The sequence below is a fragment of the Mobula hypostoma genome, chromosome 7 (assembly GCF_963921235.1).
Source record: "Mobula hypostoma chromosome 7, sMobHyp1.1, whole genome shotgun sequence".
In the NCBI taxonomy this organism is placed as follows: Eukaryota; Metazoa; Chordata; class Chondrichthyes; order Myliobatiformes; family Myliobatidae; genus Mobula; species Mobula hypostoma.
Genome location: NC_086103.1, coordinates 82,675,598 through 82,694,219, shown reverse-complemented (window position 1 = coordinate 82,694,219; position 18,622 = coordinate 82,675,598).

The window sequence follows — 18,622 nt, the reverse complement described above, 5'->3', positions numbered from 1 at the left end:
AAAAGGTTTTTTTTTAGCGTAATCTTGATAGCAGTACTTTGACTGAGGGATAAATGTAATATGGCATGAGGCGTTAAGCATATGGTCTCTATGTACTAGGCAGACATCCAATGAGCCATTGCATGAAGTGACTGCTTGTTCCATGATATATTACTCCTTCTGATTAAGAGCAATTGAGTTCATTTCCTACCAAGCAAATTCAGAAACATGAACAACAGTCTTCAAGATAATAGACAGTAGAATATTTTGTATGAGTTTATTTCATCCTGAAGGCAAGATGTCCTTTGTTAATCTTGGGGGCAGTCCACTGGGAAGAAAGTCCTCTGAAATGTCTAAGTTGGCTAGATGCAGAGGGACACTGGGATTCCCTTCTCTAAGTACAACATTGGACTCAGTTTGCTTACATTACAGTTCTGCCAGCTTCATGGTCACTGTTTATTTATCTTTATATAACCTGAATTCAAATTCTGTTGTTGGTATGATAAGCTTTAAATTCACCCAGCACTGAGATGCTTTGTGTTCTTACTTACTTCCCTTTGGCAGTTCTCTCCACCTTCACCTACCCCTCCTCCCACCTCAAATCATTTCTCTTTTGCTCTTGTCTGCCTCCATCTATCATCCAGCTCCCTCTGTCTCCCAACTCCACCCTTCCCTCTCTCCTGTCTGGCTCAACTTGCCTGTCATCCTTCATCCCCCTTCAGTCCAACATCACCTCCGGCTCCTGTATCACCCCTCCCCCTCTCCTCTTTATATTGACTGTCTCCCCTCTCCACTCCCAGTCCTGAAGCAGTGCTTTCAACCAGACATGTTGACAATTCCTTTCATCCCACAAGTGCTGCTCAACCTACTGAGGTCCTCTAGCAGATTGTTTGTTTCTTTAGATTTTCCAGCATCTGCAGTTTCTTGTGTCTCCAATGTCCCATCTTCATTGGCAGTTAGTAGCATCGACATATAATTTCCCTTCTCCTTTGCAGTAGCTTAGTCTTGGCTACTCTTGGAACAATGTGGACGGGGCTGCAATTAGCTCTTTCAGGAAAGACTCTTTGAGTTCTGCTTGAATCCTCGTTGTCCTTGATTTTGTTGATCCCAAATTCTAACATCTTGCAGTCAGCAGCACAAGCACTTTGTGAATCTGAATGAATGACTATTTGTCTAATTAGAATGAGTGCCTGGCTCCTCATGTGCTTGTAGGCAATTAGCATTTACCCCTTGATCAGCTTATTGGTTCAACTGTTTCTCAGAGCCCTTGTTCATCCGAATTTGCTTTGTGTTCATGTTTCCGCTTCTCTTGTTCTATTGTTATTTGTGATGTGTTAGTCAGGCTTAAGTTGATAGGACAGTCATCTCCGTATCAGGAGTTTAAGGGCATGCAGCAGAGAATCTGGACAGGTACTTTGGTGTTGAACAGTCAGGTACTCCCATACTCTGAGTGGGATGTTGCAGGTAGACATAAAGACCTCATACTCACTACCATTCAGAGCCCCAAACAGTCCTTCCAGGTGAGGTGACACTTCATCTGTGAGTCTGTTGGGGTCATACACTGTGTACGGTGCTCCTGGGGTGGCCTTTTGTATATCAGTGAGACCCGACGTAGATTGGGAGACCGTTTCACCATGCATCCACTCTCCGTCCACCAGAACAAGCAGGATCTCCCATTGGCCACCCATTTTAATTCCATTTCCCATTCCCATTCCGATATGTCCATCCATGGCCTCCTCTGCAGTTGAGATAAGGCCATATTTAGGTTGGAGGAACAACACCTTATATTCCGTTTGGGTAGCCTCCAACCAGATGGCATGAACATTGACTTCTCTAACTTCCAATAATGTCTCCCCCACCCTTCACCATTTCCCATCATCTTGTCCCTCCCTCATGTTATCTCCATGCCTCTGGTGCTCTCCCCACCCCCCCCCCTTCTTTCTTCCATGGCCTTCTGTCTCTTCCACCAATCAATTTCCTAGCTCTTTGCTTCATCCCTCCCCCTCCAAGTTGCACCTATCACCTGGCATTTCTCTCTCCCCTCCCCCCACCTGCCGAAGGGTTTCGGCCCAAAACGTTGACTGTACTTTTTTCCATAGATGCTGCCTGGCCTGCTGAGTTCCTCCCGCATTTTGTGTGTGTTGCTCAGATTTCCAGCATCTGCAGATTTTCTGTTGTTTGAGTTTTTATACCGACATGAGCAAGGAGTTCACACTGATGTTCTGCCCAATGTGAGCATTTGAAAGTGTGCCCAATATTAGTTAATTTGTAATTGATTTATTGCTGTCACATGTGCCATGATAGAGTGAAAATCTTTGTTTTGTGTGCCATCAGGCAGTTAATTTCATAACTCTGATGTAGCACTAAGAGAAAGGTAATAAGCAAATGTAGAATCAATAACAGAAAGTGTTACAATTACAAAGAAAGTAAAGTGCAGGTGGACAATGAAGTTCACGAGCCATGATGAGGTAGACTATGAGATCAAAAATTCATCTTTAGCATTCAAGAGGTCTGTTCAAGACCTTATAACGGTAGAAAAAAATCTATCCTTGATTGGTGGTATGTGTTTTCAAACCTTTGTATCTTCTTTCCCATCGGAGTGAGGAGAAGAGAGAATATCCAGGAACGGATGGATCCTTGGTGAAATATTTATTTAGAGATACCGTGTGGAATAGTCCTTTCTGGAACTTCAAGCCACTCTGCTCAGCAAACCACCTATTTTACCCTAACCTAATCACATAACAAATTACAATAGCCAGTATGTCTTTGGACCGCAGGAGAAAATCGGAGCACTCGGAGAAAACTCATGCTTTCTACAGGGAGGACGAACAAGTTCCTTACAAAGCATGCCAGGGTTGAACTCTGAACTCTGAACTCTGACGGCCTGAGCTGCAACGGCCTCACGCTAGTTATGTTGGCTGCATACAAGAAGTAGCAGGGAGCTGACTGGTCATCTGAAGGAGTCACCTTAGCCAAAAGCGAACAGTTTCTTGAAAAACCCTTAAAGAATAGAATCGGGGGATGGATAACTTTAGACTTTGGCACCTGCTCAATATTCATGACATTCTCTCATAATCTCATATTTTATTTTGACATTGACGAAGGCCATTACTGCTAGAGTCTATGCTCGCTCTCAGTCCCTATTCCCCCATATTTCCCTGAAGTCTGTTCTTTCTCATATGCTTAACAACCCACTCTGATTCTGTTTCCACCCACCTACATCTGGGGAAATTAACCTACCAGCCAGAACAGCTGCAGGAAGTGAAGGAAACCAGAGCATTTGGAAGAAACCCGCACTGTGACAGGGAGAATATGCAAACTCCACAAAGACAGCACCGGAGATCAGACTCAATCCTGAGTGGCAATAGTATTAACTTCTGCGCTAGTGTGCTGCCTCACAAGCACAGGCGAAACTGGAGATTTGAACATCAAAGGTAACAAGTCAATGGCTGCATTTAAGGCACAGATTAATAGGCTCTTAATTGGTAAGGCAGTTAAGTGGTTTGGGGGAAAGACAGGAGAATGGGGATTGAGAAAAAAGATCAGCCATAATTGAATGGCAGAGAAGACAGAATGGGCTGAATGGCCTGATTTTGCTCCTATATGTTGTGGTCTTTTGGTTTGGTCCTTTTGACTGTAACATGGCTGAGGAGTTATCTGCAGAGTTCATGGAACTCAGGTGAAGAATAATGGATGAAAGTATATGAAAAGTATGTGATTAAATTGCTTAACTATGTAATGGAAAATATCTGTGTTGATACAGCATGCACCATAGAAACTCACCGATTTTCCAGAATGCACCTCCCAGAATCAAGACCTCAACCAGCTAGAAGGACAGGAGCTGCAGAAATACAGAAGCACCACCAATTCACAGCTTCCCGCCAAGCAGCACACCACCTTGGCTTTGAAAGATACTTAGTGGTCACTTATTAGGTACCAGAGCGTAGTAAACTCTGCCCATTACATTATGGGCTCATCCCTCCCCACCACTGGTAATATCTGCATGAGGCACTGCCTCAAGAAGGCCACATCTATTATCAAAGATTCATACCCTCTGAGACATGTTATCTTTTATCAGCTATCATCAGGCAAGAGGTACAGAAACCTGAAGTCACATACCACCAAGTTCAAGAACAGATTCTATTCTCCAAACCTTTGGCTTTTGCACCAACCAGAAAAAACCTTAATCATTGCAGTTTTGCAACACTCTGACTACTATGACCACCTGGTGCGAAAATTGACTCTTCAGGGGGTCTTTTCTTGTAAAATTTGTGTCTAATTTATGATTAATTTATGGTTTTCTTGAGAACGCTGCTTATATGATGTCATGTGTCTGTGATGCTGCTGCAGGTAAGTTTTCCTTTGCACTTGCACTTCTGCATATGAGAATAAAACTGGCTGATTTTGACAAGCCTTTCATGTACCACAACATTTAAATAATTAAAAATAAATATTACCATGGCATTTTAGTCAAAATAAAATTTATTAATATGCACATTGAAGTATTACTATTTAACTGAAAGTAAAGCTATTTGATATTTTTTCTTCCTCAAAATTTTCTTCCTATTCTCCGGATTGGGAATTCAATTTGAATAAATGGATACTGAAGTATTGCAATATTATGCAAGGTTTGGCAGTTGCAGGAACTCTCCAGGAGACAGAAGAGATTGCAAATGCTGGAATCTGGTGCAACAATCAACCTGCTAGAGGAACTCCTTTGGCTGAGCAGCATTTTGTGGGGGGACGAGAGTAATTATGGAGAGTTTGGTCAGAATCTGTGCATCAGGATCAGGTCCAAAGATCCTGTTTGATCTGTGGCATTCCTTCAGCAGATTACTTGTTGCTGCAGATCCCACAACATCTTTCTGACAGCATGTTTCATGCAGCTCAGTATATGGATGCACTCAGACAAATTAAGCATAGCTGAAGACCAGTTTATTTCAGCAGAGTATCTAAATCGATGCAGGTTTAACACATTCATCACAACTGTGGCCACTGTATGTGCATATTTGCTGTCCTTTTGAAAGGGTCAAGTGTTTTATGCCACTTTCCCTGTTGTTTACCCACATCTCTTTGCATAATCACAGAACACTATCACTAATTAACTCTTGAAAATTAATGGGAAACTGATTGCCTTCAATGTGCACTTAGATAAGCACTCCAATTTAGTCTGTGGTGTTGGCTGGCTGTGACTTTCTTACAAGTTCACAAATAGTCGGCCACTGAAGACCAGGGGCAGTCAGAGTGCAGCAATACAGCCAGCTCACCACAAATGCTTCAGGACAACAGGATACAAAGAACAAGGAAAAAAAGTTATTTGCATAAAATGATTTCATCAGCTAGCTCTTAAATGCTCATAGGTGGGCCTTGATAGGAATGTGGTAGAATAAAATGGGATTAGTGTAAATGAGTGCTTGATGGTAGGCACAGACTCAATGGGCTGAAAGGAATATCTCCTTACTATCCGAGACATATCTGATTCATGTGGTCAAGAAAGTTGATTAAAGACATTCCTAAATGATGTGCCTTGGTTATAAACCTGAGGTTAAGTTACATCGTAATGAAGTTAGCCTTGGGATCTATGCTCAAATCTTTGATTTGAAATTCAGGCAAATTTTAAGACCTAACCTGAACTATGTGTTTCAATTTCTGACAAGGGTAATATGCACTTTGACAAAATGCATTCGACACACCCTCAACACCTGCTCGCAACCATTGTATCACATTGGACACACTCTAATGATATAACTGAAATTATATCCTTAAGTTCCATCACTCTATAATTGGTATTAGTAGTGGTAGAAACTGAGTAGACCCAGTTTTAAAAGGAGCAGAGAGGAGGAAAGGAAAACTGTTTTTTAAATGCTTTGAGTTGTTACTGTTACGTACCCCGTAACTGGGTTGCCAAACCAGCAGAAATGGACCACGTGTTGGAGTCTGGTTTAACAGAAACTAATAAAGTTTTATTAAAGAAATAAGTAACACAGTACTCTAATCGTAAGGATATAAGTGCAACAGGTTAGCTATGATAAAACACACATGTACACAGAACTAGGATAATAGAAATCAACCAAGCTCTATCGCAGTCTAGGGGTAAAATGATCAGTCTCAAGTGATGCAGAGTTCAGTTCAGCTTAGTACAGTTCGCAGTAATCGCTGTTGTGCTGTTGGAGAGAGAGAGAGAGAATGCAAATTTTGATTCAAACAGACATTTGATGTTCTTTGTAGTTAGCTTTCGGGCGAACCCTTTTATGTCTTCTGTGGTCACCGACTGTGACCCCTCCATTCCGGATACGACCGTTCTTCCATGGTGAACCCGGCACCCAGGCAAGGGCGGATACACACACCAGGTTCCTGCTGATCGTCCCTTTTCACCCTGTCAGTCTATGGTCGGTTCCCTCAAACCAGACCTCCAACTCTCACCAACTTGTGGGGGCACACCGCTCTTCCAGGGTCTCGTTATCTCGTGATCTCATGATGTGTGTCGTGCCTTAGCGAACCTGTTCTTTTTATCCCCCTGCTGGGGTATCGCCTGTCCATCAAACTTCAAACAGTTCAGGTTCAAAGCAACCGGTCTGTCAATACTCTGAAATGTGTTTCGTTCTCGTTAGTCTCTCTCTTCTCTCTTATTAGCATTTTGAATGTTTCTCCATTGTCTCACTTATCTCTCACTCATTAGCATCAATCTTCTGATAACTTGGTTTTTTGTCACATTACAAACTGGAATGAGAAAGATTGGAAGCACATTCCAAAATGAGAATTGGATTGAAACCTGGCAAGTCTAAATCTGCAAGCCTTTGGGGAAAGGTATGTAATGAGACCAATCAGACAGGTCTGACACTAAAGGCACAAGAGACTGTAGGTGGAACAAAAATGAGGTATAGGAGGGACTCAGTGGGCCAGTAGCATCTCCAATCTATCAATGGTTGATGTCACTTGTGCTCACTGGGAACTTCAGATCTTACAACATAGAAACATAGAAACATAGAAAATAGGTGCAGGAGTAGGCCATTCGGCCCTTCGAGCCTGCACCGCCATTTATTATGATCATGGCTGATCATCCAACTCAGAACCCAGCCTTCCCTCCATACCCCCTGACCGCTGTAGCCACAAGGGCCATATCTAACTCCCTCTTAAACATAGCCAATGAACTGGCCTCAACAGTTTGCTGTGGCAGAGAATTCCACAGATTCACCACTCTCTGTGTGAAGAAGTTTTTCCTAATCTCGGTCCTAAAAGGCTTCCCCTCTATCCTCAAACTGTGACCCCTCGTTCTGGACCTCCCCAACATCGGGAACAATCTTCCCGCATCTAGCCTGTCCAATCCCTTTAGGATCTTATACGTTTCAATCAGATCCCCCCTCAATCTTCTAAATTCCAACGAGTACAAGCCCAGTTCATCCAATCTTTCTTCATATGAAAGACCTGCCATCCCAGGAATCAATCTGGTGAACCTTCTTTGTACTCCCTCTATGGCAAAGATGTCTTTCCTCAGATTAGGGGACCAAAACTGCACACAATACTCCAGGTGTGGTCTCACCAAGGCCTTGTACAACTGCAGTAGTACCTCCATGCTCCTGTACTTGAATCCTCTCGCTATAAATGCCAGCATACCGTTCGCCTTTTTCACCGTCTGCTGTACCTGCATGCCCACTTTCAATGACTGGTGTATAATGACACCCAGGTCTCATTGCACCTCCCCTTTTCCTAATCGGCCACCATTCAGATAATAATCTGTTTTCCTATTTTTGCCACCAAAGTGGATAACTTCACATTTATCCACATTAAATTGCATCTGCCATGAGTTTGCCCACTCACCCAACCTATCCAAGTCACCCTGCATCCTCTTAGCATCCTCCTCACTGCTAACACTGCCGCCAAGCTTTGTGTCATCCGCAAACTTGGAGATGCTGCATTTAATTCCCTCATCCAAGTCATTAATATATATTGTAAACAACTGGGGTCCCAGCACTGAGCCTTGCGGTATCCCACTAGTCACCGCCTGCCATTCTGAAAAGGTCCCGTTTATTCCCACTCTTTGCTTCCTGTCTGCTAACCAATTCTCCACCCACACCAATACCTTACCCCCAATACCGTGTGCTTTAAGTTTGCACACTAATCTCCTGTGTGGGACCTTGTCAAAAGCCTCTTGAAAATCCAAAGATACCACATCCACTGGTTCTCCCCTATCCACTCTACTAGTTACATCCTCAAAAAATTCTATGAGATTCGTCAGACATGATTTTCCTTTCACAATTTATTCATGATTTCTTTTGCCAAACTGGGATGAACAATTGTTGTAGTTCATCCATGCAACCTTTAAATGCTTGCCATTGCATATCCACCATCAATCCTTTAAGTGTCATTTGCCAGTCTATCTTAGCTAATTCACGTCTCATACCTTCAAAGTTACCCCTCTTTAAGTTCAGAACAACATGTCATAAAGTCACACAAAATAAAAATAAAAAATTGGAAACTGTGTGACTCCTAAATGCTGTTTATATTGTCAACCCTGTGGGCATAAGATCAAAACAACATGAAACAAATGCAAATAGTTGTGGTGCTGGTAGTGTGGAGTGCCATTCAAAAATTTAATTGCTTTTTGCAGCATCTTCTGTGGCTTCTTATCAAATTAATTGAAATTTGGAGTACAATTTGCAAATCTGTTATCTAGAAGTATATAAAATTATGATGAGCATAGGTAGACTAGATAATTAGCATCTTTACTCCAGTATGGAAATGTCAAATACAAGAGGGCATAGGTTTAAGGTGAAAGGGAGCAAGCATAATGGAGATGTGTGAGTTCTTTTCACATTGAGTGATAGATGCCTGGAATGGGTTGTCGAAGGAGGTGGTGGAAACAGGTATGATAATGTCATTTAAGAGGTACTTAGAGAGAGACATGGACAGATATGGAATAAAAGGATATAGACCGTGTTCAGGCAGATGGGATTAGTTTGGATTGGCATCATGCTCAGCATAGACAATCTAGGCTGAAGGTCTTGTTCCTGTGCTGCACATTGCTCTATATTCTGGAGAGGTCATCATCATCATCATTATGTACTGTGTTGTATGGCATGGGTGATCATGGCCTTAGCCAGGACCATGATTGTTCTTGGCAAATTTTTCTCCGGCAGTAGTTTGCCAATGCCTTCTTCTGGGCAGTGTCTTTACATGACAGATGACTCCGGCCATTATCAATATTCTTCAAAAAGGCAGAAAGCTTTCATTCAATGTCAAAAAGTTTGAAGGAAGCTTCTGCAGTGAAGTCCTCACCTGGTGCCTGTTAAAGGATTTACGCACAATTCCATGCAAGCTGGTACCTTTGTTATAATTACCTTGACTGTCATCCGCTGTGTACTTATGGCTGGTGCCCAATGACCCTGCCTCTAAGACAAGTGGAGTGTCATTATCTGAACTAGTGTGAAATGCAACGATGATGTGGCAGCATTATCATTCTCCACTTCCTGTGTCTGCACCTCCTTACAGATCTTGGGAATCAGAGTTGAAACCAGCCCCAGAGGACAAAGCTGGGAAAATGGTGTTAGGCGAGGAAGAGGACAACTGGCTTTGATGAGACTGTGGTTGCACATGCCAAGCCCAGTAACTCAGACTGCACTGACTCAAACCATCACAAATTGACTGCTGACACTGATGTAATTACAGCTTCTGAAGCTCTCTGTTTGGAGTTTACCTGTTCACCCTAGTTCACTGTTCTAGTTCACTGCCACATCTCAAAGACATCTAAATTGTTCAGTTAAATGATTCTGCAATTACACTGACTGTGTAGGAAGTGAAAGAATCTGGGAGAGAGCTGAGGCAAGTAAGCTACAATTAAATTGGATAGAGAATGAGTTTGCTCTGCAAGTGGTATAGAGTCAATGAGCCAAAATAAGCCTTAGTTGTTGAATGGGAATCATTATCATCAGTCCCCGCCCTTTTCCACAGATGAGGAGACTTCAAGGTTTAATATTTGCTAGGTTTTCTGTTCCCAGTGCTCCACAAAACAAAGATAGGCAAAAATACCATTATCCCATGCAGATGGTGTACGTCACTTCCAATTGTCCATTTGAGACACTGCCTTCTTTCTATAAGTTATCATTCAGTGAAGCTGACTGAAAGACTCTGCAGTATGTGTACACAGATTCTGCATTAACCCAGGGACAACCAAACCCACGGCATTTCAGTATGTGAGAACATTTAGTGACAATACTGTGTTCAGAGTTCTGCCATGCAATATTTTATAATTGCAAAAGATACATACAAATATAATAAAAATAAACCATTGTTTGAAAGAAATTAAACCACTGCAAAAAGTAATTAATTCAAATAGTCTATACTTTAGCCCTTACCTCTGCAGTCTGGAACCTCCTGCTACTATTTGTATTGTAAGCAGTGCAGAGAAAGTCTCATGACATTGCTTTAGCAATTATTCCCAACCTTTTTTGTGCCACTATTAGTAACCAAAGGTTCTGTGGACACCAGGTTGGGAACCACTGCAAGAAAATCATGGATGTTGACATTTAACCATAATAGCCTTTTCCTACATCTTCAAACATCTCATGATCAAGCAAGCTCATTGCAAAATTCTGAAGACACCAGAAATAATAGAAACAAAGAACAGAGATGAGGAGGAATTTCTTTCGCCAGTGGTGATTCTGTGGAATTTGTTGCCACAGGCAGCTGTGGATCCAAGTCATTGGGTATATTTAAGGCAGAGGTTGATAGAATCTTGATTAGTCAAGACATGAAGGGAAAGAGAGTGAAAGCAGGAGATTGGGACTGAGAGGGAAATTGTATCAGCCATATTGAAATGGTGGAACAGACTCAATGAGCCAAATGGCTTAATTCTGTTCCTTTATCTTATGACTTTATGGTCAAAATGCGGGAAGCACTCAGTTGATCAGACAATATCTGTGAAGAATCAACATTTTAAATCCAAGTTTGTATCAGTCTCCACATGCAGAGTATTTCCAGCACTCTCTGATTTTCCTGATGATGTATTGGCTTTAGTGTTAAATTGCACACAGAAGTTCACATACACCTTTGAACATCTTACAACTTTGTTGGGAAGATAGGATGTGAAAAAGGACATTCAAGCCTTTTTAGCTGTTCAACAAGAATATGGCTGACAGCTGCTCTGATTCCATCATATTCTTTAAATCCGTCTGTATCAAAATCAAGTATGATAACCAACAACAATTGGTCAAGCTGCAACTGTGGATGAAAAGGTAAGTTTGGTACTGTGGGTTATGACCCTGCAATAGTTGTAAAGCTGGGTCTTGACAAAAATGTTGAAAATCCCTTCACCTCCTCAGATGCTGCATGATGCAGTGAGTTCCTCCAGCAGTTTGTTTCTTTCCCTGCATATTCATTCTCTTGTGTTGCTTAATGCTTGTGGGAGAAGCTTCCATACACCTGTCATCTTCTCCCAAAAGAGTAGTGTTATATTGTCACTTCTGGAGGATCTAGCTGTATCTCTTAGTCTTAGAGTAAGAGAGGTGACCCACTTTTCCCATATTATGGAGAGGTTCTTGCTGTATCTTGGGCACTCAGATAAAATCATTCAGTCAATTTCCATCATATTCCTGTCTTGCCTCACAGATGGTGGAAAAACCTTACAAAGTCAGGAAGTGAATCATATCATGTAGAATAGTATCTGAACACTTATGCAATCAAAACAATTACATTTCTTTATTATATGGAAGGAAGATATTCAACCCATCAAGAATAGTCCCCCACTCCTATTAATACAATTCACCCACTTACTTCCTGGTTATTTATTCTTTCTCACCTCATTCTCCTATCACCCAATGACATCAGGGACAACTTAGCGAGCCACATAAACTGCTACCCAAAACAACCCGGAGAATGTGGGAAGAAACAAGAGAACAAACCAGAAACCCACGCAGTCTCAGGGAGAAATTTTCATGTTCTTCTCACTGAGATTACGTGTGAAGTAAAAACTTCACAACAGCATCGCTGATGGTCAAACTCAAACTATGTATGCTAATGTAGCATTCCTCTGAATCCGTTCAGTAAGTTATCATGAAAGGAATCATTGAACAAAATTAGAGCACAATAGTTTGGAGGTGATATAGTGGCAAGTACTGAGGTTGGTTAATGAACAGAAAGCAGAGTCTAGGAACAAATGAATAAGAGAAAACCTGCAGATGCTGGAAATCCAAGCAACACACACAAAATGCTGGAGGAACTCAGCAGGCCAGGCAGCGTCTATGGAAAAGAGTACTGTCAACATTTTGGGCTGAGACCCTTCAGCAAGACCTCAGTCCAAAACATTGACAGTACTCTTTTGCATAGAGTTCCTCCAGCATTTTGTGTGTGTTTCTAAGAATAAATGAATCATTTTTCGGTTGAGATCTGTGAAGAATGTAGTGTCACAAAGGTTGTTGTGGAGACGACAGGTGATGGAACAAGAAACAAACTGAGCTGGATTAATTTAAAGCAATTTAAATAAGCAGGAACATGACAAGAGAAGAAATAATGTGAAGGAGAGGGAGAAGAACATTAAAAGGCGGAAGGAGAGATAGCAGCACGCCACGCGTGTGCAGCCCTCTGGTGAAAATGATATCATATACGTTAAATAGGGGCCGTGGACAATTCTGATTTGATGGAGACAGACGTGAAAGCACAGCTGAACATCTGGAGAAATTTCTGAAACACAAGTTCGCTGCTGTTGTTACTGCGCGATGGGGAATCTTCCGGAGGGAAGGCCTGAAAATCCCCAGTTTTGCCTGCTGTTGGCGACCGAGATTGACGTTGAATCGTTCAGATAGAGATGGCACTCGGTAGTCAGTGTCGGAGAGCTGATCGGAGGCTCGAAGTTTTCGGGTGACTCAGAGTCGGACCGTGACAGGGAGAGTTTTTCTTCCTTCTCCCGTCTGCATGAGATGTGGGACATTTGAGAGACTTTGATCTTTTTACTGTGCTCATGGACTGTTCTTCATCAAGTTATGGTATTGTTGCACTGTTGTAGCTATATGTTATAATTATGTGGTTTTGTTAGATTGTCCAGTCTTGGTCTGTCCTGTGTTTTGTGATATCACACCGGAGGAAATACTGCATCATTTCTTAATGCATGCATTACTAAATGACAATAAAAGAGAACTGCATGTCTTCATAATCTAAAAAAGAGAGAATTTAAACAATTGTGAGGGATTGAAAGTTAAAAGTTCAAAGTTCAGATTTCAAATTTATTGTCCATGTATGTATACCATATACAACTTTGAGATTCATCTTCTTGCAGGCACCCACAAAGCAAAAAAAAAGCACTGAAAAAGCCACACACAACAAAGACCGACAAACATTCAATGGGGAAAAGAGGACAAATCGTGCAAATAGTTAAAAAAAATAAATAAATGATGCATGTTGTAACTATGAACAAAGTCATCAAAGAGAGGCAGCTTGGTAGATATAAAAGTCATAATAGTCTTTATTTGGGACACACAAAAGCAGGCAGCCTTTGATGTTATGAGAGGGGGTGGGGACAAGGGGAAAAGAGAGAGAGGGAGAATCTCTCACAGACAAGACAATTTAATTTCTATAGTTACAATTCCCTCGCCATTCTTCTTTTGAGTTACCTGTAAGTTTTCAAATGGCTAGACCTTCCCACCAACAAACCCCAAAATGAATGTTAATTACTGTGGTCTCTGAATCGTATTCATGCAATGGTTTGTTGATTGTATTCATGCAAAACAGTCATCTCAAGTAAGTTTGATGTTTCCTGTTCTGAGCTGCATTTTAAATTTAATGTACAATCCATATTCAGATATGAAGGTTGGTTTCTGTTGGGATTAATATTAGCTATTTATCCTAGCTCCAGAATATGCCCTTACAATATATCGAATATGAACTGCAGTCTCTAAAAGTGTTCACAGCTGCGGGGTCAGTTCAGCGCTGAGGTGAGTGAAGCCAGTTCATGAGCTTGGTATTCTTTCTTTCTCTTCCAAGTCAGAGAGGCTCAGAAATTGGAAATAGTTGTGATGGCCAGTGTTACAATTAAATAGTGTTAACTTGGACAGAAATGTGGAGATAACAGATTTGGCTTTGATAAGATCCATATAGTTTCCTTGCAATTGAAGATTAATTTCAGTAAACTTTGAAAATAATTCTGACAAATAAGCAATGTCATGCCTAATATTCTTGAGTTGACCACTGATTGATGCACTTGAGCCTTCAAAGAATTTTATAATAATTCCAAAAAGCACATAAAATTGTCTCAGACAGTTTTCTTTGGAGAGCCACCTGTCTTCTGTGTGCATCAGAAAGCATTCAAACTGTCCATTATCTTCAATACAAAGTTCTTGAAATAGTCGAGAACTGAGGGCATGGGACTTAATTTTATTTACTACTATGATAAAAGTATTTAATGATATGTGCAGTCAATCACTTGGGTTTTTTGCATCATGATGTTGTCTGTGAATTACATACTGAATGGTAAATATGTTAGGTACAGCTTTTTTCAAGGAAGCAATAACTCCACAGTCGCGTCCTGTCATTGGTAGTTCCCACCTCTTACGTAAGCAAAAATGTTGGTGAGCAGAATGTTCTCTTTTAAAAATTGTGTAACAACCTGAATATTGACACTCCTTTCATATCTGTTACTAGCCCCCTTGCTATCAACAACTCTTGAACCATTCTTTCATCCTTTATGAAGTGAACGTAACCAAGAAGCAAAGATTCATTGCCTGGCATATTCATCTAATTCAACTACAAGCAAATTCTGTTGTCCTCAGCATGTTGCACAATGTTTCTTCCATATTCTCAGACATTTCATTTATTCATCTTTGAACAGAGTTGGTACTGAGTGGAACCATTTCAAATATTTAGTTTGGTGACTTATGCACAACCATATTCAGAACCTCCCTTACTGCTGGCAGAATCAGTTATTCTTCAATTGTATAGGGCTTTCCAGATTTAGCAATAAGCAATGAAAGTTACTATTTATGAAGCATGCAAACAACTCTGCCTTGTTGTGAAGGGATAGCAAATATGCTTTGAAGTATTTTCTATTATTGAATCACATTAGCTAAGACTGTACTACAGTAGGGAATGGCAATAATACACAGGCTAATTAAGTCCTCCTCTATGTTAGGGAAGATGCCCAGGTGCGCTATTTCGTGCCTGCTGATTCTGTGCTCAGTTCCTCCAATGCCAATCTGACACTAGCCTGAGCTGGAACGTACTCTGCTACCAGATCGATGGCTAGCTCCCTCGGCAGATAAAATGGATGACGCTTGATCGCGAGATGTTTCAGGTTAAGTGAACAGGAATGAAGCAGTACCGCCATGTCTGTGCACCACAATAAGTTGAATCATAAAGCATACTCCACCTCTTTCTTCTTACAAAAGTCTAGGCAGTTTTGTCTTTACCGATTCAAGCAATACCTGGTTCATAGTCATAGTCATAGTCATAGTCATACTTTATTGATCACGGAAAAAATTGGTTTTCATTACAGTTGCACCATAAATAATAAATAGTAATAGAACCATAAATAGTTGTATGTAAATTATGCCAGTAAATTATGAAATAAGTCCAGGACCAGCCTATTGGCTCAGAGTGTCTGACCCCCCAAGGGAGGAGTTGTAAAGTTTGATGGCCACAGGCAGGAATGACTTCCTATGATGCTCCGTGCTGCATCTTGGTGGAATGAGTCTCTGGCTGAATGTACTCCTGTGCCCACCCAGTACATTATGTAGTGGATGGGAGACATTGACCAAAATGGTATGCAACTTAGACAGCATCCTCTTTTCGGACACTACCGTGACAGAGTCCAGATCCATCCCCACAACATCACTGGTCTTACGAATGAGTTTGTTGATTCTGTTGGTGTCTGCTACCCTCAGCCTGCTGCCCCAGCACACAACAGCAAACATGATAGCACTGGCCACCACAGACTCGTAGAACATCCTCAGCATCATCCAGCAGATGTTAAAGGACCTCAGTCTCCTCAGGAAATAGAGACAACTGGAGTGCAGTGGAGGCCAACTCAGCCTCATCGCCCTTGCTGATGCATCCAACTATGGCAGAGTCATCAGAAAACTTCTGAAGATGACAAGACTCTGTGCAGTAGTTGAAGTCTGAGGTGTAAATGGTGAAGAGAAAAGAAGACAAGACAATCCCCTGTGGAGCCCCAGTGCCGCTGATCACCCTGTCGGACACACAGTTTTGCAAGCACACGTACTGTGGTCTGCTAGTCAGGTAATCAAGAATCCATGATACCAGGGAAGCATCCACCTGCATTGCTGTCAGCTTCTCCCCCAGCAGAGCAGGGCGGATGGTGTTGAACGCACTGGCGAAGTCAAATAACATGACCCTCACAGTGCTCGCTGGCTTGTCCAGGTGGGCGTAGACACGGTTCAGCAGGTAGACGATGGCATCCTCAACTCCTAGTCGGGGCTGGTAGGTGAACTGGAGGGGATCTAAGTGTGGCCTGACCATAGGCTGGAGCAGCTGCAGAACAAGTCTCTCCAGGTTCTTCATGATGTGGGAGGTCAATGCCACCGGTCTGTAGTCATTGAGGTCGCTGGGGCGCGGCGTCTTCGGCACAGGGACGAGGCAGGATGTCTTCCACAGCACAGGAACCCTCCGGAGCCTCAGGCTCAGGTTGAATACATGGCGAAGTACTCCACATAGCTGAGGGGCACAGGCTTTGAGCACCCTGATACTGACACCATCCGGTCCTGCAGCCTTGTTTGGGTTGAGACGTTTCAGCTGTCTTCTCACTTGTAGAGCTGTGAAGCCCACCGTGGTGGTTTCATGTGGGGAAGGGGTATAGTCATGAGAGCAGGGTGGGGGACTGTGAGGAGGGGTAGGAGGGGAGAGTGGAATATGTGTTGGTTGGGGGCCGACAACTAATTGCTCATGTGGGGGATGGGCAGGGGCCACACTGTCAAATCTGTTAAAGAACAGGTTAAGTTCATTGGCCCTGTCCACACTGCCTTCAGCTCCTCTGTTGCTAGTTTGCTGGAACCCAGTGATGGTCCTCATCCCCCTCCAGACCTCTCTCATGTTGTTCTGCTGGAGTTTACACTCAAGCTTCCTCCTGTACCTGTCTTTAGCCTCCCTGATCCTAGCTTTCAGGTCCCTCTGTATTACCCTCAGCTCCTCCCTATTTCCATCTCTAAACGCTCTCTTTTTAGCGTTCAGGATGTCCTTCATGTCCTTTGTCACCCATGGCTTGTTATTTGAATAACAAAGGACAGTTCTTGTCGGAACATTGCAGTCCACACAGAAGTTGATGTAATCAGTGATGCAGTCTGTGAGCCCATCAATATCCTCTGCATGTGGCTCACAGAGAGCCTGACAGTCTGTCACCTCAAAACAACCCTGGAGCACCTCATAAGCCTCCTCTGACCATTTCCTCACTGTCCTCGAGGTGACGTTCTGCAAGTGGAATGAGTGGCAAAAAACCTGAAGTTCTAGATGCTATTCCTGATCAAGTACTGTCTTTAGGGGATATTTTCTCCTCATCACTGGAATGCAGTTTCCTTCCCCATGTTTATATCAAGGCTGTAAGTAATCTTGGAAAACTTGAATCTAATTATCAATAATCGGAGTAACACACTCAAAATGCAGTGTGAACTCAACAGGTCAGTTGACCTTTTGGGGCGAGAGCCTTCATCAGGACAGGAAAGAAAGGGAGAAGAAACCAGGATAATACATGGGGGGAAGGGAAGAAGTAAAAAGTAGAATGTGATAGGTGAAGCCATGTGGGGGGGAAGGTAGGTGGGTGGGGGAGGCAGGTGAAGTGAGAATTTGGGAGGTGACTGGTGGAAAAGGTAAAGGGCTGAAGAAGAAGGAATCTGATATGAGGGGAGAGTAGACCATGGGAGAAAGGGAAAGAGGTGGGACACTAGAAGGAGGTGGAAGGGAGGTAAGAAGAGAAGAGGTACAAAGGGATCCCCCAAAACAGGGAATGGAAGAAGAGAGAAAGGTGGGGGGATGGGGAAGTTAGAGAGATTGATGTTTATGCAATCAGGTTGGAGGCTACCCAGACAGAACATGAGCTGTTGCTCCTCCAGTGTGAGAGTGGCCTCATCTTGACAGTAGAGAAGACCATGGACCTACATATCAGGATCAGAATCAGGTTTATTATCACTGGCATGTGTCGTGAAATTTGTTAAATTAGCAGCAGCAGTTCAATACAGTACATAATGTAGAAGAAAAGTAAACAAATGTAAATAAATAAGTAAATGTTGGAACGGGAATGGGGATTGGACTTAAAATGATTGGCCTCCAGGAGATCCTGATTGCTGTGCATGGAGCAAAATTGTTCACCAAATGGTCCATCAATCTATATCGGGTCTCATTAATATAGAGGAGGCCATACTGGGAGCAGCGGATGTACAGAGGATACAGTGTAGGTGAAGTGTTGCCTCATCTGGAAGGAATGTTTAGGGCCCTGAATCGTGGTGAAGGAAGAGGTGAATGAGGAAGTGCAGCATGTCCTCTGCTTGCTTGCAGGGATATGTGGCAGTAAGGAGATCAACGGAAAGATGAATGGACAAGGGAATCATGGAGGAGTGCAGAGTGCACGGGGGCGGGGGGCAGTGGTAAAGATGTGTTTGTCGTGTAGGATCCCACTGAAGATGGCAGAAGTTGTGGAGAATGAGGTCCTGGG